The following is a 26,821-nucleotide window of genomic DNA, read 5'->3' as shown; positions in this document are numbered from 1 at the left end:
ATAGTCTATAAAATGTCATATAGTGCAATTCTTTTTGCAGAGCAGTACACATGAATGCTAAATGATCTCAGTAGCACAAGTTTCACCCACAAACTATTGAATTTACATGCAACTCCAAAAACTCTCACTGCTCAGTAGTACAGAGTTCTGATAATGAACAACATGGAGGGTATGAAATTAGAGGGCCTTCCATAAAGCACTCATCCATTTAAATTATTTTGCATACATCACAACCTGTCCAAGAATCCCAGCCAAGAAGATTTTAAATTATGATTTGAATGCTGAAGCTGTGTCTAATCATTGAGAATGTATTGTAAAGGTAATATGAATTGTCAAACACAATCCCAGGGATTCATTAACTCATTACAACCGAGTAACACCTCCAGGTGTTTGTGCAGTTGCATAATACATGCCTCTAGGTGTCAAATATTGCTTGTTTATATTTGCATTCCAAAACCATGTTACATATAAAGTATTAAAAGATTTCATATTAAAGCTTTCACAATAGCAAACACAACTATATTGATATTCAATCACTCTCTAATGCAGGCAGAGATCAATTGTTATTCGGATAATGGGCTGGATTCAATAAAGCCTAAACAGTGCACTAAAACCGTGTGCATATCATGCCATGACTCACACATGGAAGCACGTTGTTTTTTATTCAGTAATCAGCTCTAGACACCGTGTAGAGCATGCAAACATGGTAAGCATCATGGCCTATTGATTACTGCATAAGCAGCTGAATTGTATGATAATCAACCAATTAAAGATGGAGAAGCTATTCAACAATCTATAAAGCAATCATATAGACTTACTGCAGGTTTTGCCTGCTAACACCAAAACCTACTGGAATACAGCCACGGAAACTACTCTACATGGGAACAATGTTAGGGTCTGCTGTTGTTCTTATATATGTATATGTATAACAAGCCCACATCTATGCTGCTGCTGCTAACAGACCTTGGCCAAGAAAGAGAAGGGTGTTTAGACCCCGTTTAATTTTTCATGGTCTGCAGGAGGTGGAAATTGCAGAGTACTTCAGGGTGGATTGAGACACACTATGGAAGCTCTGCAACCTCTGTCAACCTCAACTGACAGCAAGAGCAAAGCTAAGGGGAACCAATACCTGTGGATACTAAGGTATAGGTTCATAGGTTCATAGGTTCATACTAGGCTATCTGCCCGAGGGCATTTACAAGCCTAGCCCATCGTTTTGTGGCTTACGCCACCCCTTTAGTATGGGGAACTATACCCATTATTTTGCTGTGCCTCTGTCGAGCAGTGACACTGAGGTAATCCCTGGGGTATATCTGTGATCTCCCATCCATTGGTCAAGATTTCTCTTGAACAAGGCCAGCGAGGTGCTCTGCCTCACATGTACCGGGATTTTGTTCCACAGCATAGGGAGTCTTTGGGTGATGAATCTATCCCTCCAGCACGTCCTATTAATAGCCGTGTCAAGGTTTAAGTCTCCCGCCCTTGTGGCTCTGATGGATCTAGATTTTTTGAGGTGAAGCATATTCATCAAATCTGGGTTTGACATGGCCTTGTATGTTAGGCAAAGGTCACCTCTGAGCAAGCGGTAAGCGACTGAATAGAGCTGGAGTTCTTTCAGTCGGGCAGCATAGGACAGATTTTGAGACCCTTTATCCTTTTGGTGAGGAACTTTTGTGGCCTCTCCAGCTGCTGCAAGTGTCGGGTCAGATACATTCCGAATGGGGCATTGTACTCAATCATTGGTCTGATGAGTGATGAGTAAAGGGAGACTATGACCTCCCTTGATCTAGATGAGAATCCCTTCATGATAAGGTGGGCAATGTAGAAGGTCTTCCTAACTACTTTAGCTACATGGGTGTCGAATGACAGACTACTATCAACCTGGGTCCCCAGGTCCCTGATAACTTCTTCTGTGCTCAGTGGATTGCCACCTATTTGGTAGCTAGGGGTAACCTTGTTTTTCCCGAAGGGTATGACTATGCATTTTTTGGCATTTAACTTTAGGCCGTGGCTCTGGCACCAGTTATCCGTTTCTGTGAGACCCTTCTGAAGGATATCTGTATCAGATGTGTTTTCTACTATGGCGCCCAGTTTGCAGTCATCTGCAAACTTTGTCAGCCATAACCCTCCTGTGTTTGCTTGTATGTGTAGCACTTAAAATATTAGCTACAGGAACATTCCAGAGACCAATATGGGATATGTTGGAGGGGCACAGGCATCAGCATCCAGGACTCTACATCAATTCCTGAAGCTATATTACAACATGTCATGGACTACATACATTTTCCCTGTATGCCTGAGGACAGAGCTACAGCTATGTAGGATTTCTACCCTGTAGCACACTACCCTGAAGTCTTGGCTGCCACAGACTACACGCACATTGAAATCAAAGCACCACCCAAAAAACAGGGAAGGGTGTACATAAACAGAAAGGGCTTCCACTCTATTAACTGCCAAATCATGTATAATGCTAAAGGAATCATCCTAAATGTGTGTGCTGGCAATCCAGGCAGTTACCACGATTCCCATATCTGGCACAAGTCTCAAATGTATCAGAGGTTTTCTAGTGGAGATATCTACAGGGTCATTTACTGGGGGATGCAGGTTATGCTCTCAAGCCATGGCTGATGACCCCCATCAGAAATGCAAACACACCCATCGAAGAATGCTATAATGAGAGACACACTCAAACAAGAAATATCATAGAGCATGTGTTTGGGCTGCTAAAGCCATGGTTCTTATGCCTAGATACATCAGTTGCAGTGCAATCCCTGTACTTGTGCTGAAATTGTGACTGCTGTGTCATCCTTCACAATATTATTTTGAGAAAACAACTACAACAGGAACACCAAGGGGAAGGGTCACACATTCCACCACTACTGGCAAGGTCCCAACAACCACACGCATGTGAGGAATCAGAGTGGGAACCACCAGCCTCTTTGGGTGTAGGCAAACACAGGCATGCACAATATACCCTCCTTCATACTATGCACATACATATAGTAACATTGATGCCAGGCAATGCTCACAACATTTACTTACCCATGTCATGGCTAGCATCACACAATTTCAGCCCCAAATTAAAACTTTTGTAACTGCCAGACTTTCAAGGTAAGTGTTGAACCTGGAATAGGAAAATAAATAGCTAAGATCACAAATGAATGGCATATCCTTGCATACTGTTACTTTTTCATGTTAACTAAGTAGAAAGTGGGTGATTTCTATGGCAACGACATCAGTATGTGACAGCACTAACTTATGTCAACATATGTGTTCTCTATCAAGTAATAGGCCTCATTCATCAAATATTCAAACATTGCAAAAACCTGTAAGAAAACAGTACAATTTTCAAAAGAGCATCACAAACACACCCATACACACACACACACACACACACACACACACACACACACACACACACGCACACACACACATATATATAAATATATATAGATACACACACACACATTCTCCCTCTCTCTCTCTCTCTCTATATATATATATATATATATATATATATATATATATATATATATATATTTATACACTAGGCACTCAGTCAGCTATGCACCATGGGCATCAGACAAAACACTTATGTATCCCTGAATCAAAAAGATAGACAATCAAGGATACGGCACAGTTATCATTTGCATGGGGTGTTGTTTGGATAGGCAGGAGGCCAAGGCTGACACAAAATGTAGTGAGTGCATGTGAGTAAGAAAGACAGACACTCAGAAATTTTTATAAAGTATCAAATGGCCACTGAGACAGAATGAGCTGTAAGCCTCACAACTGACCCATGTAACTGTTATGTCTGTGTGTCTGTATGGGCACTCAAGGTGAAATGCCTGTGTGATTGTCTGCAAGAATACAGCCAAGGTCTGCTAGCTCTACATCCTGGTATGTCAGACAGGTGTGAGCCGTGCATGGTAGATGTGACAATTCATCATCATCATCATTCCCAACTGCGAGAACTGGGTATGCCAGAAGTTGCACTGGCATATCCATGCCAATGGTCAGATACACTGCTGCTACCTGAATGTGACTGACATCTGCTGTTCAAGCTCTTCTCACATCAATGCCCAGGACCAGAACTCCATGGCATACCACAAATGGATGTGGACATCTCAACCACTGATGCAGCAGTGGAAGTAGTGCAATTACGGAGGCTTGATTAGGCATGGCCACCAGATGATGTCCTAGGTCCATGTGAATACCACCTCCCTCCCAGCAGATGTTCCATCACAGACAATGCCCATTCCATCATGTCATTCATCTGATCCAGTCAATCTGCAACACAGTAGAGGCAGTCAAGCTTGTTAGCCTGTGCCACATCTACAACCTTAAGCATATAATTGGAGGCCCTATTAGAATGTGCTTGCACCTCTGTGATGGCCCTAAACATACACGGAGTGGCACATAAAGACACACCAGGATCAGTTGGAGGGTCGACAGTAAGCCTCCTACGAGCACCCCTAACAACCCTCCTGCATGACACCTGATGCATGCTTTGGCTATGGCCAGAGTCAACTGGCACTGAAGCCAAAGTAAACACACTAACATGATCAAGTGTGTCACCCTCCACCTGTCCAGTATCTGAGGGCTCACTGGAATAGGTATGTGTAGGCCTACTGGCTGTGTTTGATGGAAATGCAGGGGATGACTGAGTATCAACCTCAGTATCAAATTCAACCTCTGCTCCCCCCGGCTCTGCCTCTGTTTAGTGATCATCATCATCATCAGAGTCTGCCGATACCCTGACATCACGTGGTAAGAGTCCTGGATAACGAAAATGACCGCTGGATAGACTGCTCCCTATTCACTGAGCTCCTCAATACTCTGATACTACCAGCAATTTTTAATAACTTTTAAGAGAATTTTTTCCATTTTTTTCTACAGAAAGTATCTCTGGTATATCTTCTTCATTCTGGGATTATTCATTTTTGGAAAAAGTGCAACTTTTATATTATTTTACCTCAGACTATCTTTTGGCCTCAACAGTCTCTGGACACGTGCACTATAGAAGCTCCTATCTGGGTCAGTATTCCTGTTTTCACACCTCTTTTCTGGGCATGGCTGGCAACTCTGACTCCATGGAGACGCAGACAACCAAGGCCAAATTCTCCTCTATGCTTTCTCCAGAAAAGGACTCTGGCTCTAAAAGATTAAGAACCACCAAACAAGCTACTGAGAACATTCAAGTAAGTACTAAAGATAAAAATGACTCCAGTTTTCATTTAGATGATTTGAAAATGGCACTACAGCCCATTCAAAGTGCTATTCAGTCTTTTTCTGAACAATTTACTGACTTTGGTAAAACTCTAAGACAGATTAATGATAGAATGGACATAATTGAAAATAAAAATCTGGATATGGAAATAAGAGCAGACTCCATAGAACGTGATTTAAAATCCAAAGATGTTCTCATTACAGAAATACAAGCCAAATTACTGGATTTAGAGGCAAGGAGTCGCAGGAATAATATAATAATTAGAGGATTACCGGAATCTTATGAAAACCAAAACTTAATTTCAGTGACTAAACAAATATTTGATGCATTACTTAACTTTGAGACAACTACTAACACCTTAATTGTTGAAAGAGCGCATAGAGCCCTGCGTGCTAGACAAGACTCTACTTTACCTCGGATTATTTATACAAGATTACTAAATTACCAGGACACTCAAAGTAATTTAGAAGCAGCCAAGAGTAAGAAATATCTCATCTGGAATAAATATAAGCTGACCTTTTCACAGGATTTACCCCCACAAATAAAACTGAACAGACAAAAATGATCACCTTATTGTGCTGACCTAATCAAAAGGGGAATAAAATTTCGAATGAGGTATCCAAACACACTTTCTTTTAGCTATAATGACAGAAGTTATATGGCTTCAGAACCTCAAGAAGCTAAGGATATCTTTTTGAAATTATTTAAAATCCTTCCTAACACAGTCATGCAAAAGTAATTCTCCTAACCTTTGTAAGTACTTTGGAATTTAACTGGTGATTTTACATGACATTGTAATTATTCTTTAAATAACAGAAGTTATGACAAGCTTTACCACACAAATAATCACTCTGACTTTATAGTGTGTAATATCTGTTTTTATTGGTTTATAGAGATGATAATATCTTAAACATCTTTATTCCAATATATGAAGGTGCCATAATTTTTGAGAAACTCCATTATAGTTTGTTTATGTGGATTTATGGTTTTCTGTATGAAATATCACCCAAACAGAATGGAGGGAAAATCTTTTAGACTCTCGTGCTAAAGTAGCGCCACCAACCTGGTTAGAGTTCTGTTGTTTTGTTTTCTGTTCATAGTCTCAAATTATTTTCCCTCCTGTTTTGCCTGCATGATGACGTTATGATTCCCAAGGAAACTGTGATATGTTCGTCCTGTTGAAATCATCCTGAGTGCCGCTACGTTGTCTGCAACTTAACTGCTTGCTTCTAAAGTGATCGGTAACTGTAATTTGAATCCCTGAATATTCCGATCACTAAATACAATGTCTTCCTGGTTTCGTACTGTTGTACCTGACGAAAACTGCTAAGACTCTGTGCTGTTGACTCCAACTGATTAATCCATCACGTAGTTTTGCAAGTAAGTTATTTTCTCTTGCTCAGGATGGCTATTCTGATTTATCCACTGCAAGAAGCTTGTTAGGAGGTCAGGATGATTCCCATGGACGTACGGAGGTTCTGCTGCCTCTGTGCCTGTGATGCAGGCTATTTATCAGCCTGACTGTGAATTAACCTCCCTTTACATGTTCCATTACCTCAGTATGTTGTGCATTGAGTCAAGCATTTATGTTTATACTGTTTTATATATTCTAGTTAGTGCTCTAGGCACATAATTTTAAATGTGTTTTCTGATCACTAAATACAATGACTTCCTGGTTTCGTACTGTTGTACCTGATGACAACTGCTAAGACTATGCGCAGTTGACTGCAACTGATTAATCCATCACGAAGTTTTGCAAGTAAGTTATTTTCTCTCGCTCAGGATGGCTATTCTGATTTATCCACTGCAAGAAGCTTGTTACAAGGTCAGGAAGCCTTCCACGGACGTGCGGAGGCTTTGCTGCCTCTGTGCCTGTGTAGCAGGCTATTTATCTGCCTGGCTCTGATTTAACTTCTCTTTACATATTCCATTACCTCAGTAGGTCGTGCATTGAGTCAAGCATTCATGTTTATATTGTTTCATATATTCTAGTTAGCTCTAGGCATAATTTTAAATGTGTTTTATTTTATTATTATCTGTTTCACACTGAACCTGGGATAGTGATTAACTAACTAGGGGTCCGTTATTTGCTGTTGATCCTTCATTATAAACAAATAATAAGTCTTTTATTCAAGTTTAGGAATTTATATGTCACTTGTACTATTTGAATTTATATTTTTTAGATATAGTTGCTAAGGGCTATATGATGCCTTTGCTATAAATTCTAATGTGTATGATTCAAACACCTGAATGATACATTTATATATAATAGAATATAAGAACAACATGATACATAAAGAGGCTCTCATTTATTTTTATAATAACATGCTATATATTTTATTAATTTTTGATGGATTTTAGATGTCACGTGATGTCATTTTTATAGTAGGACTTTAGACTAGTTTGATTAGTATTCTTACTATTTAGACACCACATTTACTAGAGCCTTACTAATTAATTTAATCTAAGTGAAGAAGCTTAATTAGTGTTAACTGTTTAGATATATTATTAACATAAATATATTACAATTTTATATTTAACTGACAATACTCCATTTCATTAAACTGCATATATTTTTAAGGTTTATGACATACATTTAACCTTTTTTCATATACATTTATGATTATCAGTGTTTAGCCATATTATTGTTTTATTAACTATATTTATGTTCCACTATATCTCCTTACAAATTCATATCAAAATGCTGTTTTAGCATGGTTCATTTACATTCATTACAATCATATTTACCTGCATAGGAGCTTGTGAATATACAGATGAATGGGGAATGTGTATGCCGGGCATTTTGTGTTTTGATAGATATGTAAATATGTTTAGTTTTGATAACTTGTTTATAGTCCTTTTTAGGACTTTACATAATTTTCTTTTTTTTTATTTTGATGTTAAGGGTGACCATGTACTTATTTCTTTTGTATAGACTTTTTTGTCTTCCTTCTTTCGTTAGGTTAAGGTGGATAGGCACTGGGTTAGGGAAGAAGGAAGAAAATGAGACTACAATGAATCCTATACTGAAACTTATCTGTACTCAGAATAATCATTTAACAAAATTAAGTTATGTTTGTTCCTTTCTTTCATCTTCTCTTTATTTATAAATTTATTTAGTTTATTCAATCAATATTAATGGACCTTAGATTGATGTATGGTTAATCTGTTAACAATAGATTCCTGGAATGTAAGAGGGATCCAAAATAAAGACAAGAAATCTTTATTGTTTCATTTAATCTATAAATCTCAAGCTCATATATGTTTTTTACAAGAAACACATATACCTAGAGATGATTGGTACAAAGATAAAAATAAAAAATGGATCCAAAAAATAATAGCCTCGGGGGATACCTCTAATTCCAGGGGGGTGGCTATTATAATTAAACAAAAATTTCAGGGGATTATTATTGAAGAAAAATATGACAAGGAGGGTAGATGGTGCCACTTTACTTCTAATATATACAATCTTGATAAACCACTTTTGGTTCTAAATTTATACGGTCCTTGTAACCATCAGCATTTGTTTATTTTACAAATATATAATATCCTCTCTTATTACAAAGATCATTATGTTATAGTGGGCGGAGACCGGAATGCTGCAATTAACCCTGACATTGATTGAACTAGTTCTTCTTCTTCATATAATTACCAAGCATCTTCTGCTCTTGAAGATTTAATAATGGATTATAACCTTATAGACCCTTTACAATACATTAAATACTCAAAGAAAAAAGATATATACACTTATTATTCAAAATGTTATCATTCTTGGTCAAGGTTAGATTTCTTTTTCTTATCTAATTCTCTTACACAATCAGTTTTGGATTTTATTATTGAGCCCAGATTCCTTTCTGATCATTCTAGAATTTTATTAAAATTGAATCTCAAGTTTAAATTTGCTTATGCATTCAAACGGAACTGTTGGACTTGGAATAACAACTTGCTCTCTAATAAAGAAGTTAGTAAACTGTGTATAGAAATAATTCAAGAGATGGAAAACAACTTAGACTCAACAGTTATTCCCTATGATATTCAATGGGTGGCGTGTAAGGCAAGGTTAAGGGGTATGTTTATTGGTAAGGCCTCATACCTTAAAAAACAATTCAATAATAAAGAAAGATTGTTAAAACTAAGAATTCAGTCTCTTGAGAATCAATATAGATTAAATTCTGATCCTGCTGTCTATAAACAAATTATAAATTCTCAAAAAGATCTGATTTTATTACATCAAAATAATCTTTCAATACAGGAACAAAGATTATTAGTTACCTTCTCTGAATGGGCTCAAGTACCTTCGAAAACCCTAGCTAGAATAATTAAAAATAATTTTGATAGGCCCAAAATATCGCCCATACAATTCAAAAATAAATTATACAACACGGACAAGGAAATTATGCAACTCTACACATTACTATATACTGATCTTTATTCCAAATCTTCTAATTTATTAGTAAATTGTCATATAAACAGTTTTCTTAGTTCTATAACATTTCCTACTTTGAATGAAAATCAGCAAAGTATTCTTTCGGCCCCATTAAGTCTTCTTGAAATATCTGAATCAATTGATAGACTCAAACTTGGTAAGTCCCCAGATCCTGATGGTTTTACTTCTGAATTCTTTAAATTATTTAAGTCAGTAATCGCACCCTTCCTTCTTAAAGTTTATAACTACATAAAAATAAATGACATTTCGGATCTTCATTGGAACACCTCAAAAACTATTCTAATTTTAAAAACAACAAAGATAAAACAGACCCTCATAACTATAGACCCATCTTATTAATTAATTTAGATATCAAGATTTTATCCTCTATTCTTGCCAACAGATTGAAGAAGGTTCTATCATCAATAATTTCCCCACAACAAGCAGGTTTTATGTCTCACAGACATGTATGGGATAACACTCTCTTTGGAATCCATTATTCATCTTACAAAAAATGACAACAACCCAATATATGCATTAATTCTTGATGCATCGAAGGCATTTGATAGAGTCAGTTGGGATTTCCTCTTTCAAACAATGTCCTGCTTTAATTTTCCCATCACATATATTAATTTTATCAAAACCCTTTACAAAGAATCCTTTACCAAATTGTATATTAACGGATCCACATCACATTCTATAAAGATTACTAGTGGCACGAGACAGGGATGCCCCTTATCTCCCTTTCTTTTTAATCTATACTTAGAATCATTACTTTTATACTTAGCACAAAACACATTTCATAGGATTCCTAGGATTTTAAACAATAATTTACTTTTCTCTGCTTTTGCTGATGATTTAGTTATATATTTTCAAACTCCTATTACAGATCTTAAAAAAATAATTAATTCTATTGAGAAATTTTCTCTAGCGTCGGACTATCACATTAATTCCCAAAAGGCTCATATATTCCCTGTAAACCATCTGGCACATAAACCATATTTATTTCCAGTCTCCTATTTTCATATTACTTTTGGGGTTAAATATCTGGGTATACATATAGATCATAATAATCTGTCTTCATTTCAAAATAATTTACTTAAAATATGGACATCAATAATGTTAGACATGCGTAGATGGGAACTTCTCAACTTATCACTTCTTTCCAAAGCTGCAATTATTAAAATGAATATTCTTCCCAAATTTCTTTATCAATTCAACTCTTCTGATCAAATCATTCCTAAATCTTTTTTTGATAAAGTTAACAAAGAACTAGCTAAATTTTTGTGGTTCCCTAAAACAGTTAGGATTTCTTACTCTAAATTATCAACTTCTAAAGATAGGGGTGGTTTAGGTTTACCAAATTTGTATCTCTATTATTTAATTATTTTGGCTAGCAAACTACTGTCCATTTCTAAACTGAATATCATTCATTATAATCAATGTCCAATTTGGATGATGTTATGGCATCAGTATATTTTATCCAAAAACATAAACTATGTTGCCATTCCATTTATCTCCTTGGATATTTTGAATTCACTTAAAATCTCAAATTTTCTAAAACATAAGATCAAAGCATTTCAGGACTTATTAAAACTTATTAAATTTGATAATATTTTTCATCTAATACAACCACTTCATCTGAACCCTAACTTAAAGTTAGATAATGCACCACTTAATTTAACTAAATATCCCCTTATAAAGAATATGAATGTTTGGGATCTTTTGAAACACAAAGATTTGTCTTTGGCAAATCTTCGAACTACACTGAAAGTCAATTGTAAATATACTATAATTCTGCGTCAGTTAAGAGATGTAATTATGGCTAATTGTGCTTATATAATCCCAAGGGAGCAATATTTTAATAATATTGATACAGTAATTAGAACTTTATTATTACCTGAGAAAAGGTTATCAAAATCTTATAATTTGATAAACAAATTAATTCAAGACTCATCATGTCTCTTTTCTAACTTCTGGGACAAACATAATCCTCAATTAAATGAGTAACAAAAACTCTTGGCCATTAGAAATACTTTGGAACACTCCCCTTTCAAGAAATTGTTCTGTACCAAGTTGATGATAAATAATAATGCTTATCATACTCCCTCCAAACTTAATAAATTTGATGCAAATAATTCTCCTTCCTGCCCTTGTTGCTTCTCTCCTAATGCTGACCTCTTACATATTTTTTGGTATTGCCAATTCTCTCATGAACTTTGGACCTCCTTGAAAGTAAGGTTACAGAAAATGGGGTATCACAAGTCAACTCTTTCCTGGGATACTGCAATTCTACACATACCTAAGATACATCTGTCTAAACCAGATACACGTGTACTCATATTTATCTGTTCTCTTATAAAACTTTACATTTCCAGAAATTGACTTGACCGTACTAAATTGAATTGGAATGCCTTTAGAACAATGGCATACTTGTACGTTTCAGCACAAAAAGCTATGTTGAAAAGTCCTAAAAAATGGCTTTAAATAATAAAGTTTTAGAAAAGGTCCTTTCTATTATTAATTATGAATATTAGATTATAAACTTTTATCTTTTGTACAGTGTGGGATTTATTTATTCTTCTACTTTATTTTCTCATATGATTGTGGTCTCATTCTATCATTTGCATCCTGGTTACCATTTGTATATATTGTATATAAAGTTTGTTTTTGATTTTTTTTTCACTTTCATGAGTTGAAATGTGCTTTTACAATGTTGTATAACTTAAATCAACTCCTAATTGACTATATATACAATGTTTGTTGGTTGGTGTCTTGTTATATTCCATAATTTAATAAAAAGATTTTTGAGATAAAAAGGTGGTAAGAGTCCTACACTTCCACTATCAGGATCACCTATGATAATAAGCAACAAACACATGAAAGAAATTAATACCTACACTGCAGTTTAATATGTGATAAACTAACACTGGTGCCATTATCACAGATGATACAGCAATGCACACATATCAAGACACCCACCTGACTCATACAGATAAACGCATATTTCTGACAAAATGGTCATCAAAAATCAAATAAAAATGTTTGGCTTACCATGTGCAGATGAATCCATGCTTGCTATGACAGATGGTTCTTGAAGAAGTTAGAGTTCAGATGTGGTGCTTGCCTTAAATACAGAGTTCTGTAATCTGTGTATTTAGATAGGTAAGGGTTCTATTCTCACTGCAGTCAACTGGGGGTAGGAATGTTTGTGCTCTTTACTAAAATCTCAAGTTTAGGCAAGATCCTTTATATTGAGTTTCTCTAGTATTACATTGGGTACACACAGCTAGGCTTATAAAGATCTTTGGGTCACAAAACCGGTAACCACCTATGAACCTATGAAGTTAAACAAAAAGTAAGAACACACACAGTTATCACAATTCCAATAACACAGTGGGACAGAATTGTTGCCTACATATCCATTAACAATACATTTAACTGAAACTTGGCTGAAACATCCACAGAAAGATCACGTGTAATAAACCAAAATGTATTATCTGTATCAATTTATCAATAGGTTCATTCCAAAAAAAATAAAACAACAGGAAATATTACAGAATATTTTACAATACAAGAAAATGTTATACATTGACATATGTAAGCTTACATGGAACATCATCCTGGCATGTACTTGTCCTCCATAAAACACCAACACCAATTACATATTGCTGTCCACTTTCCACTGAGCTCCCTTTTTTTTTTGAAACAATTTTTATTGAATTTTTATAAACAAAACAAAGAAATCTGCGCATTTAAACAAATTGAATAAAGCAAAACTATATACAACACAACTGTTTACAATGCCCATGACATACAAAATTTACAATGTATATGTTACATCTTATCTAATACATTCTTTAGTTTTATCCATGATAATTTCTTATGAGTTACTTTTGTTGATCTTAAATAAAGGGTAAGTAGTTCTCTTTTACATACAGTTTTGGCCAGTAAAATAAACTCAGAAAAAGAGAGGATGTTTCTACTTTTCCAGTTTAATGTTATAATTTTCCGTGCGATTGCAAGAAGAGACCAGAGAAGATGCACTTGTGTCTTTGGAATATGTACCGGTATTGGTGCATTTAATAATATCAAAAAATCTAAACTGTCACATTTGTCAGACCACAAAGCATTTGGAAAGGATTTAAATTCCTGCCAAAAGGTTGTGACTGTTTTACATTCAAGAAATATATGTGCCCAGTCAGCACACAAAGTTTCTTCACATCTCCAACATTTATGAGTACTAGTATGTGAGATCAATGCTAATTTATGAGAGGTAATGTAGCTCCTATGGATAAACTTCCAATTGGAAATTTTCCAGAAAGGAGATGAGGTTGTGTTGTTAACTGATTTCACTGTCAAGGCTCTATCAGAGTCTGAAAAATGTAGCTTTATTTAATTTTTCAATATAACTCCATAAAGAATCTTCTGGTATTTGTAAGTCTGCTCTTAGTGTTTTATAAATCCAAGATAATGAAAAGCCTATGTTGTGGTTCATCATATTCAGTTCACAGAAAAGGGATTATTTTGGGATATAATGAAACATCAAGCACTTGATTTGATTTGAGCTCGTTTAGTAGATGTTCTTTAAAAAACTGGATATTTAACCAGTTATTTTGATTATAATTATACCTAGCCATAAGGCTATTTGTGTCATATATATATATATATATATATATATATATATATATATATATATATATATATATATATATATATATATATATTTGATACCAATGAATTGGTGCCAATATATTAGACCATTTTCCTTCATCGCCATTAATTTCCCTCTATTAAATGAATCTAGACATTTTCTTGTCAATGCAACCGGAAATATTAAGAATAAGGGATATCTTGTCTTATAGTTACTATTCATTATCTTTTTAAAGTTGTTTAATATGTAGCTGATACAATGAGGGTACCTTTTGATTCAATTTTCTTTAAAAATTAGGTCTTTTGCAACCAAAAACATCTTATTATTATCTGTAAACAAGTCATTATTTATTGTCTCATCAAGGTTAGAAAGCAATATAGTTTCATGCAGTTTCTTCCAGTTTGATGTATATTTATTACTTAATCACTGACTCATTATATTAAGCGTAGCTGCTTCAGCATAAAGTTCTAGATTCGGAAATGCAATGCCTCCCTTATCCCATTCCCATACAATGCCAATCATATCTTAATCTTGGTTTCTCCGAATGCCATAAAAATTTAAACAGAAGTGAGCCGAGTTGTTTTATTAATTTTTTTAGAGGTCTAACTATTATAGTCTGAAATAGGAATAAAATGATTGGTAAAATACACATTTTTATTAAGTATAATTTCCCTTCCATAGAGAAAAACATGTTTTCCCACTTGTTTAAATGTTCCTTAACCACAGTTATCAGGTTATTTTAATTTGAATGTACAATGTCTTTCCAATTTGTTTTTATCTGCGCACCTAGATATTTGAAGGTGCCATTTTTTCAGTTAAAATTACTGTGTTTTTCTAATATGGTGCTGATTTTTTTGTATAACAGTATAGTTTTTGTTTTGTTAGTGTTAAATTTTAAGCTTGAGATTTCTTCAAAATTTTTTAGAGATTTTATAATATGGGGTATTGAATAATCTATATTCCCAATAGTTAACAGAATGTCATCTGTGAAAAGTTGTATTTTATAAGAGTGATATGAATTAATATCATAGCTAACAATATTAGTGTAATTTCTGATATAGTTGGCTAATGGTTCCACTGCTAAGGCAAATAATAGGGGTGAAAGTGGGCAACCTTGTTTGGTTCCTTTTAATATTTTGATTTGAGTGGACAAGTAAGCCCCAATTTTGATGTAAGACACTGAATTTTCATATAGATTGTTCATTTTATAAAATCAGGCAAAAAAATTAAATGATTCTAGTACTTTATATAAATAAGGCCAAGTAATAGAGTCGAAAGCTTTGTCCAGATCTAAACTAATGATGGATAATTCTTTCTTTTTCTTATTCACTAGATCTATTAAAGACAGAATTTTTATGACATTGTTTTGAACGTTCCTGTTCGATATGAAGCCGGTTTGATCTTCTGCTATTAATTTTGGCATGAATTGGTTTAATCTTTTAGCGAAAATTGAGGTGAAAATTTTATAATCAACGTTCAGTAGGGATATAGGGTGGTATGATGTTATTAGTTTGGGATCTTTGTCCTGCTTTAAAATGGGAGAGATTATGGCATATTTCCAAGAGGGGAAGTGATTTTCAAACTTTCTAATTCCTCAAAGGCTGCTACTAGAATTTTTAGAGTTTCATCAGGAAGAAGTTTATAAAATTCACCAATAATGCCATCTATTCCTGGGGCCTTATTGCTTTTAATGTTTTTAATATTTTCCTTAACTTCTATTAGTGAGATTGGTTTTATCAATTTGATGTTTTATTCATTGGTTGCTTTCTTATTAACATTTTCAGTCAGAAACATTTCTTTTAGACTGTTGTTAAAATCTGAATTAGCATTGTTTAATGCCTCATGATGAGATCTAAACATTTCTAAGATTTCCTTTAAGTCTGTTACTTGCCTATGTGTGTTCCTTGTGTTGTCAGGAAGTTCTTTTATATAGCTTGTATTAGCTGAATTTTTTTATTTAACTGCCAATCTATGCAGATTTATTGGATTTGCAGAGTATGAGTGTAGCTTAAGCCTCTCAAGATTTATAGCCACTTTATGATTCAGGATTTCTACATACTTTGTGTTTAATGTTTTTAGTTCAGAGTTTGTATTCATGTCTTTAATTTAGTGCATCAATTTTTGTTTGCAATGTTATTAGCTCATCATCCCATTGTTTCATTGTGTTTAAATAACAGTTTTTTTATTTTACCATAAAGATCCCAAACAATAGTCTTAGAAGTCTCATTGTTGTCATTGATAGCAAGAAATGACTTAGTTTTATTTAAGAACCAGTGTTTAAACCCATTGAGTTTCATAATGTAAGCAGGTAATCTTTGCCAAGCTATCAGATATTTAGGATTGATGTTAATCTTGAATAAAAGAACATTGTGATCTGACAAAGGGCAAGAACTAATTAAAACATCATGAGTTTTAGAAATTAGACTGCTAGAAATTAATACTTTACAAAAGCTGTCTGTGTTCCATATCTATACGAGTAGTGCATATAGTTTAATGATTATGTTTTTTTTATATCATATATGTCTCTGAGATTTAAAATATTAATACAATGTTTTAGATTTTTGGCTGGAGCAGACAATTTGAAGTTATCATTTTTAGTGGTATCCTTTTTAGTAAAAATACAGTTAAAATCTCCAGCATAAACTATGTCTCCTTTGGCTTTAATAGATATTAATTCTAAATATTTATTAGCAGTTCCTGCACCGATACCAGGGATCCAATATGTACTAGCTAAAGTGATGTATCTTTTATTCAACTCTAGCACTACTAAACATAACATACCATTCTTCTCTGAAAAAGTGTCTACTATTTTGGGCATTGGTAAAGATTTGTTCCACAGTATCATAGTGCCTCTTCTCTTAGCCTGGAAATGGGATTCCACAAGTGTTGTGTAACCGTTGAAAGATATTCTAAGTCCTTTTTAATAAAGTGTGTTTCTTGTATTAATGCTGTGTCTATTTTATTCATTTTCAAATATTTTGATAGACTACCTCTTTTTATGGGATTGTTAAGGCCATTAATATTTAAGGATAAACATTTATATGTATGCATTTATAAAGAAACAAATGTCATTCTTAAAGTCTGTTATGGGCTTGAACTTAAAACAAAACATATCTAATGAAACAAGTATAACTATACACAATTCTAAACATGGAAAGATAGATTCCTGGTTTGACATCATCCAATCCACCATCTTCACACCCTAAGGCTCTCGTCAATATCCATCAAGTGCTTCTGCCTTCATTTAAATACTTATACAGACTAAATATGAGAATAAACCTTTTAACAGTATAAATATGATTTGATTCACAATAATTAATGTCATGCAAAAAAAAGTAGCATAGCTCCATAGAGCTTATATGAAAGTGAAATATACTAAATTCTAACAAACAATAGAACTTTGTTGATTAATGTGACTGAAGTCACTAATTATGATAGCTCACTTCCTAATATAAAATAAAATATAAAGAAATAAAGAACATAAATAATGACAATAATAGTTTATCATGAAACTAAACCTGTTATTTACATTTATGAAAACTATCTGCATTTGTTATAAAGTAAATGTAAAATAAAGTGTCTGATATTATATCTAAAACTCTCATCCTTCCCATCTCTTCTTCCCTTTCTTCTGTACAATATTAAGGTATCTGATTTATGTTATTGTACAGTCCTGTGCTTTATTGATCTTAAAGAGCTTTAAGAATATCTCATTAAATTTCCCATCCCACATCCCTCTCTCCCTCCACCTCCTCACTCAAAATTATCTTAATCCACTGATGTAAATGTTTAGATAAGGATTATATGTAGCTAAATATACCATTTAATAGATCAGTAGACATAAAGATTAATTATAGTCAAGCATAACTTCCACTATAGATTAATCTCATATTAAATATCAGAGAACATCTATTAACTTATATACATTGCAGCATAAAAGTATATGAGAGGTGTTTGGCTTATCATGCTTGATCAGTGTCTAGTAAAATGTAATGAGATTTGATTTATACATTTTAGTCATTAAAGCTGAACATACAACTAGTTAGTAATGAAATATACTTGCTCTTACAACAGAATTATAAACTTCTACGTATACTTTTATACATATCTTTAAATTATCAACCTAAATATGGGAGAAACAGTACCATTCATGTGTAAAATCTTTACATAAACTATATCATCTATTATAACAAAGTACCTTAGAAATGTAACTGTGTTTGTATATTCCTTGCAAAAAAAAAATGGGGAGATAGTTACTCAAAACCTGCCTGAGCTCTAACAAATTAAATCCTATTCAGAAATGAACCTTCAAAACTCTACTGTACAATGCATTTGACATCTATAGAAGCTTTCTTATTAAATTAGTGCAGTTAACATAATGTTTGGCAAGTTATGCATGCATTGTGAAGAAATGGGCAGGTAAATATAATGATGTAGTATTAATAGTATAACTGTGAATAAGTCACATTACTGGCAATATAAAAACAACTTCATATCAGAAACTGTATTAAAAAGAATCTACTATGCATAATGTATTGAATCATTTCTCTCATGACATATGAAGCACATTCCTGAAAACTAAATGCTATGAGGTTAATATAAGCCAGTATTTCTGTGAGTAAACAGAAAGCTGATTATTTAAATGCAAGAACATCATTAAAGTAATAGAATATAGCTTCTTTTTAAGATATAAGCTGTAACTTATAGTTTTTAAAGTCTAAATAAGCTGCAATCTTCTTAAAAATGGCTATACAGCACTGAGACACCATTTTTCTTCATCGCAGATGTTAAACAGTGTGTGACGTGAGTTCAAAGGTAATCTAGCCCAGTCTTTCAGTTCTCATGCTCATACAGTATACTCAGGGCTCGGGGAAGCTGTAGAAACTCTCGAGGAATGGTTCTAGTGAAGCTTTTCAACTTTATGGCGCCAATACAAGTCTTGAGGTTAGTAAAGTATGCAATATGAAGAAAAAGCATTTCTAACAGGTGCTCACGTTAAAAGTTGGAATTTAGTGCATTAAAAAGAAAAAAAAAGAAACTAAGTAGGTGTTACAGTAAATGTGTTCCCCAGCATAAAACATCACCTCTATCAATGTAACCTTATTAAACATACTCTAAATTAATAATTGTATAGTTTTTATCTAACAATAAGGGTAATAATCACATTTAATTGACTGCAATCAACTGCTGTTAATATAAACAAAGGAATCTTCCTAGATGCATTTATATGACACACATCCCCCATTTCCCTTTCAAATGGAAAAGTTGTCTACTTAATTTTAATACTGTATATCTCTACTGAAAGCATGTTATTAAACCGTACAAAGGGATGTTCTTTAAGTGTGCATTATCAATCTATATAAAAAAAATAAATAAATAAATAAAGTCCTGTTAAAACATACTCCCCCGGATTTACTAATCTTCCGTGTAAGGCTAGATTAGTCTTACACGGAAGCACCAGTGTAAGAGTATGATGGCAGCTCACCATGCATATTAATGAGGGCATGCTGCCTCAACTCTAAAGCTTACACAGAGCATGGACAAGTGTAGGGGGCATGTTGGACTGCCGAGTAGTCCAAAAATCCATGCCCCTGCAATGAAGAAATGCCGGAACTTCCATTTACATGAGAGAGTCCGCTCACATGTGTACAATGTAACACTATACTCCTGCATATGTTAAACAACTTAAAAATAAAGAAATAAAAATAATTTTTTTCTTCCAATATAGCTGCCGTAGTTGCACGGGCTTGCAAGGGTTTGCCCATTGCTTAGCTATACTTAGCAGCTTAGACACCAGAAGAGGATAATAAGAAAAATATATGCAAACTAAGCAACATAGCGATAGCATAGTGGTTAGAGCCTTCGCCCAAAGAGGAGGCATTCCCAGTTCCATTCCCCTACTGCACGTTTCATTTGCTGTGGGAAATCTGTATACAAAAATATTTCCTAACATTTTTTATGTATAAGTTTTGTAAAAAGCATTGAAATGTTAAATGTAGTAGTGAATGAATTATATATATATATGAAGGTGAAATGGTTATGCATTCTGAGGCATGAGTACCCTATTTTAAGCAATATAAAGCACTGCTAAGCACATTTTACCAGTATTGAGCATATTTTAATACAATTACGCATAGCTGTGCACTGCGCTAACCAGCACAATGTCTTTACACGTAGCTGCGCACCGTGCTAACTAGCGCAACATCGAGCAACGTCGAGCAATGTTGAGCAACATTGAGCAATGTTGGGAAAGTCAGGCAACATCAGGCAAAGTTGAGCAAAGTCAGGTAAACACACTCACACCTGCTTTATTGTTCCTTAACCAGTCAGGTCTGCCCAGCAGGAAAATAAAAAGCAGTGACAGGGCTCGAACTCAGGATACTGGGCACTATAGTCACAGTACTTAACCACTAAGCCATGACAGCATTTTGCAAACATGCAGTTTCCACAGGCACATATCTGTCAAAGGAATTTTAAACATTGCCAACATCAGCTAAGCAGGTGTGCCTACAGCTGAATTTTTCCAAAACTTGTCAATCATAAATAAGTGCAGGAAATGAGGCATATTTAAGCTCCACAGGTGGGAATACTTGCTATAACTGGTTGTAGCTTCCTTCTGCAGTCAGCATGGCTGGTATTGGTGAAGGCACTCCATTTAGAGTACAATGCTGGGGCATACAGGAGTCCAAAATTATGATTTGGCTCCTCGTCCACAAACATGAGGAAAGACTCCTGCGGGGCCAGTACCAGGGTACCCAATATAAAATGGAGGCCTGGAACAGTCTTGCCCATGATCTCACCAGTGCCACTGGTGTTCCTCGGACTGGTGAGCAGGTCAGGCACCATTATTCTGACCTGAAGTGATGTAGGGGTGATGAACTGGACCAGTGGATCCAGGACTGAGTAAGTAGCCATTGTATTAAGTAGTTAAGAATTGCTATGCTTGTCTATACTATGGATAGGTATGTCTCAATATAACTGCATTTATTTCACAGCTGCAAGTGACCGGGCTATGAACCTGCAAGCCCATGAAGATAGGCTGCAAAGGCTGCATCATTAGGCAGGTTAGTAATTATTCTGCATGTACTGTTATATAAAATAAATGAGAGAGCCTTCAAAAAGTCTTTTAATCCAATAAAAAAGATATAATAATCCTTTCATAAATATATGATTCATGGAGTGCGTCTGTGTCATTTTCTTTGATATGTTGTTGTACTGTTGCATTCTACAAATAGTAGTGTTGTGTTAAGCAGAGTTGGTTCATGGCCAGCATGTACAGGGTAATCTGGCACATGAGTAGCTTGGTTTTGTGTTCCCCAGAAATGTCAGTGTGCTGCCAGAAATGTAGGGAGCTGTTAACATATAACTGATAATTTCACCTGAACATATCTAGATAATTATATGAAAGTAGAGCTGTCAGTGTACCATCTTAGCAGTAGTGTGTGTGAGCAACTCTCAAAATATGTTGCAGTAACATCTGCATCTTGGATAGTGTGTATGTAAGATACAGCTCATGTACATAATGATCTAGCAAAATCTAATTGCACAATATAAGGACATAGGTTAGTGTAATAATACATGTAAGGGACATATAACTGCAGTTAATAGGAATATAGTGAAAACTAGAAGGATATATAAGTTGCTAATTGAGCTATCTTTTTCCACCCTATTCTATGTGCATAAAAAATGCAATTCCACACCTCAATCGGTATGTCTAATCTCAAAACATTTGTTGGCACATATGTCCTATTGGTTTATAAATATTTTCATTTATTTCTATGCATGTGCCCTGTTAAAATACCACAATATTGGTGGCTTGTTGCCATCAATTAAACCTGCATGCTGTTGTAATGTCCACCATTGTTCTATATATGCATGTGTCATGCTTGCTTTTCAACTGTTAAAAATCTGGTGTGTTGGGTTAATGGGAATACTTCTGCATGCTGTTATAACTAATTGGCAATGTTGTTGACTGTTACTAACCCATATCTTTATTAAACTCTCCAAAATATAGTTTGTATGGGAAGGCCAGTCCCAGCAGACCCACCAGTCCCACCTCAGCTGGCCATGGCACCTGGCACCAGCAGATCCGGTGTCCAGCCTGGGACCTCCTCATCCATTGGCCCAGTGCCACCTTTGGGTAGAAGCAATGCAGGGGATGGGGCACGGATCCCCTTGCATGCATGGGCGGAGAGGCACTTATCACCCTTCGTAGGGTCTGGGCTGTGGTGCATAGAGAGACTGAATGTTCTTTTGCAGAACCTCTGTGCCAGTTTGAAGTCCAAGTGGCACAACTCACAGGTCAGCCTGCCCCTCCTACACAGCCCCCAGCACAGCCACCTTCTGGGCCGTGAAGGTGCAGTGGTGACTGCCCATGGGTTGGGACCTCAGTCCCACTGTTTCCATCTGGGGGCTCATGGGCTTGCGATTTCCAAACATCCCTCCCATCAAAGGTGTTCACCCACCACATGTGTCATATACCACCCCTGTATGCGTCATTTTTGTCTTGTCTGTTTACCTCCTCAATCTACCTCTCCAAATATACCTACTTCCCCTACCCCACATTCCACTCTCGCCTGAAAAAAAAAGAAAGGGAAATCTGCTCCCAAAAAAAACATTACACCCCATATATAGCTGTCCATTTTGCACACGTCCACTGGACACATTAAATGTTATTTAATTGGCATTACAACATAATTTGTTGTCCTCACCCTTCTCTCAGGGGTTGAAGGGTTCATATCTACCTTCAAATTTATTGTATATGCACTGTTGCTGTTGAAGAAATGGGCAGCTATGGACCTTCCCTACAGCTGTCCTGCACATCCTGAGCTATTTTCCATACTGTCTTTCCCTCTTTGTGCCCCTTTTTTTACCACTTTCCTATCTCCCCATTTTTCTTTTCTTTCAAAGAAATTAGCGCAAAGGTGAGTGGGAGTAAGCACTATTAAGCAGTAGTTAGCGGGTTTGCGTGTTTGCGCTTGGCTAAGCAATGCACAGCATTGCGTAAACCCGCACAAACCCACTTACAGCTACTTAAAAATGCCTTAGTCACTCTGTATGTGAGGGCCCTTGTTCTGCTCAGGAACAAAATAAAACACCTCTGTAAGTCTCGAACCCCAGACCTTGCACACACTACACAACATGAAGTACCACTAAGCCACAGTAGATATACATCAAGTTGGTGCTTAAATAATTATATCATGCATCAGAATGAGTGAATGTAAAGGAAAATTAGGAATACCATACCACACAACTTGTTCTGTGGATGTTGACCAACAGTTGTTGTGGGATTACATTACATGACTGTGATAAGAGAAGCAGCCATTCTAGCAGGAAATAATGTTACACCATCACTTTACAACCCCTCACAGTATCACTGCAGGACAAACATTGGCATATCTGTTTAGGGCAGAGGCCATACCTCTCAACTGTCCCGAATTTTCAGGGACATCCCTGATTTTGACCCAAATTTTAGCTCTGTACCTCTGAATCCCTCCTAAAACTACTGACTTTGGGCAGAAAGGTAGTAAATTACACTTAATGAATAATGACAATAATTTAGAGATAGACACTTCTTTTACTTCATAAAAGGTGTATTAATTCATATGTTCTGATTCTCTCAATGTTTCAACTTAATGGCACTAATATTTTAAAGGTGTCCCTGATTGTCCCTGACTTTTTCTTGACTTTTCCCTGATTCTGTTTAAATATGTACCTGATTGGTTGAGAGGTCTGGCAGTGGCAGAAACACAGAGACATATTAGCCTTTCTGCTGTTACACACTGTGCAAATAGCTTTGGAACAAATTTTGGAAGCATACCCTTATGTAGGAATACAACACTGAAATACAAATGGATATAGCCATGTACTGGTAGCAACCGACTGTAAGAATGCCATTGCTCTATTGCTGAAAAGACCTGTGTGGTGCACAGACAAAAAATAACAGGCTATTCTCTGGCTAACATGTGGATAGGTCCACAGTTGGGAGTTACGCAGACAGACTACATGCCTTGATAAACTAACATGTACACAGCAACCCTGTAAGTTCAGCAAGATAAAATCCACACAATACTACTTACGCTCTCTGTACTTCTGCAACCCTACCCAAATGTAGAATATACCTGTGTGTGCAGGGTCTACCAAGGATGTAGGTAAGCATACTCACTGAACTGAAATGTGTCCAGTTTTTCTGAGCAGCTCGTGTTAATGTCAACACTAAAAAAGCACAAACATTTTAGAACTGAGTAAATGAATATTCACAGTATAGCAGTTCACAAACAATTCTTGTGCCAAAGGAATACATCTTTATAACTAGCTTTGCATGGCAGTTAATTGTAACAGTTGAAAAGAAAGTACATCTTTCCATGTATATTGGGGTAGCATTTTGAGGGTTGAGTTCATTTCTACACTGACAAGTGGGTACTGGAAGCAGAAACATTAGGTCTGAGTACAAAATGTAAATCTCTGGCTACACCCCAGGCTTCTGATATAAGAACTATACCAACCTCCTGTCTTAAACAATGATGTCTACACCAAACAAGGATGATCTCCATCTTGGAAAGCTGAAAGGGCCACGCCTACATGAGTCAGCAATTTATAGTATTGGGTTGCTATGACAGTGATTACTGCAATTACTAATCAGCAAGCTGCATGCAATTAGCAAATGATGGGCACTAATTGGTGCAAAGGCCATCACATGCTCATGTGCAATTCCTACAAAAGCAGGCTGCAATCTCAGCCAACAAATTCAATCACTCTATTGCAGAGACTGACAAAGAGAGACACAGAGAGAGAGAGAGAGAGGGAGAGAGAAAAGGAAAAAGAAATATTACCAAATTATACAAAGGAAAGGTATGTGACACATATGTATTTACTAGCATGTAGTAGATGTTATTGAAGAATAGTCTACATAATGTGAAACATTCATATGTGGCAGCAGTACTTCTTTCTGCACAGATGTTCTGCTTAACTACTGCTATGGACAATACTGTGTGTACCTGTGGGCAGTGGGACATACCTGTGAAATGTGTAGCTCAGCATTAAATGTCAAAGATATGATCCATGTTATCTGTGTTCTGTACAGTAGGGGGGCCATTGGCTGTTGGGGGGATTAGCGCTGACATTATATAAACATGGGTGTGACAGAACAACACATGCATGATAGTCATATTAAAGTGTAGCTTAGCATTGGCAACTGCTGTAACAGTCTAGTATGCTTATCTGGCATCTGTTGCCATATATACCCCCCCTAATGTTAGTCTGTGTTCATATGTGTCACCTATTGATGTTGAAGCAAGGCCCAACAGTTCAGCTGTGAGGTTCAGGGGCTTACAACAGTGTGGACCATGTGTGTGCATGCCACACAAATACAGAGAAATTTATATGTGTCATATATATTCACATCTGTATATGTGCATAGAGCAGGGGACATATTGCAACTGTTTGCGAAGGGGGGGATATATATGTTGGTGAAGGTTAGTATGCGCATATTTGTATGTAGGTTTTAGTGTGTGACAAACAAGACCACATACAGTGCTGGTATATGACGTGGTGGTTAAACACTGTGGGTGGTTCATTCAGTTTGCAATGTTGAAGCCAATAAGGCCTGCTAAAGCTACCTGGGCTGTGAACACCTTCAATGCACTTATCCCAAGACTGTGTGATTTTATTACATTACTGTACACCTTACATCCTTTGTATAATTGCTATTCTCACTATGAAAGGTGAAATGTATATGTGCCTATATATATATATATATATATATATATATATATATGTATATGAAGACATATGGATGTGTATATGTCTATATATATATATATATATATATATATATATATATATATATATATATATATATATATAGATATATACATATATATATATATATATATATATATATATATATATATATATATACTAATACATATCTACATCTACTTGTTGCACTACATTATCTGTACTGTTGACTGACTGTGATGGTCAATATGTTTGTGAATACATCAAAGATATGTATTTGTGGGATAGCTTAGTGGGAAAATGTTTATGTTATGGTATTATGGGTCCTTGCTTTGATACTAGCAAAAGCTGTGTATTATGTTGCTAGACAGAACAAGTGCTATTGCATACAGTGTGATTAAGTCCCTTGGTTTTAACTAGGGTGTGTCATCGGAGGCTAAAGCACTTCATTTATGATTATTGATTGGTACTGATGTTAAATGCAAATCCAGTGTGTACTGTAGTACTAACTGAAGCTTTGGGCCTGTACAGCAAAGTATGATGTATGTCCACATTGCTTGCATCCACTGTTTTGTGTGGTCCATGTATTCATCTCAGATTACATTTCTCAAGATTAAGGTTGTGTAAGTACTGACACACAGCACTGTATAGTACACACTGAAAGCTTATCTGGGTTGTCATACCTTTGTGTCCTGTAATTATGTCTGATATGTGTGTGGGTATGTCTGTAACATGTCCTTTGACATATATGTGGTAATACATATAACTGCGT

The sequence above is a fragment of the Protopterus annectens genome, chromosome 3.part0 (genome assembly GCF_019279795.1).
Source record: "Protopterus annectens isolate FY-2018-M chromosome 3.part0, PAN1.0, whole genome shotgun sequence".
Classification (NCBI taxonomy): domain Eukaryota; kingdom Metazoa; phylum Chordata; order Ceratodontiformes; family Protopteridae; genus Protopterus; species Protopterus annectens.
This window is presented reverse-complemented; position numbering follows the sequence as displayed.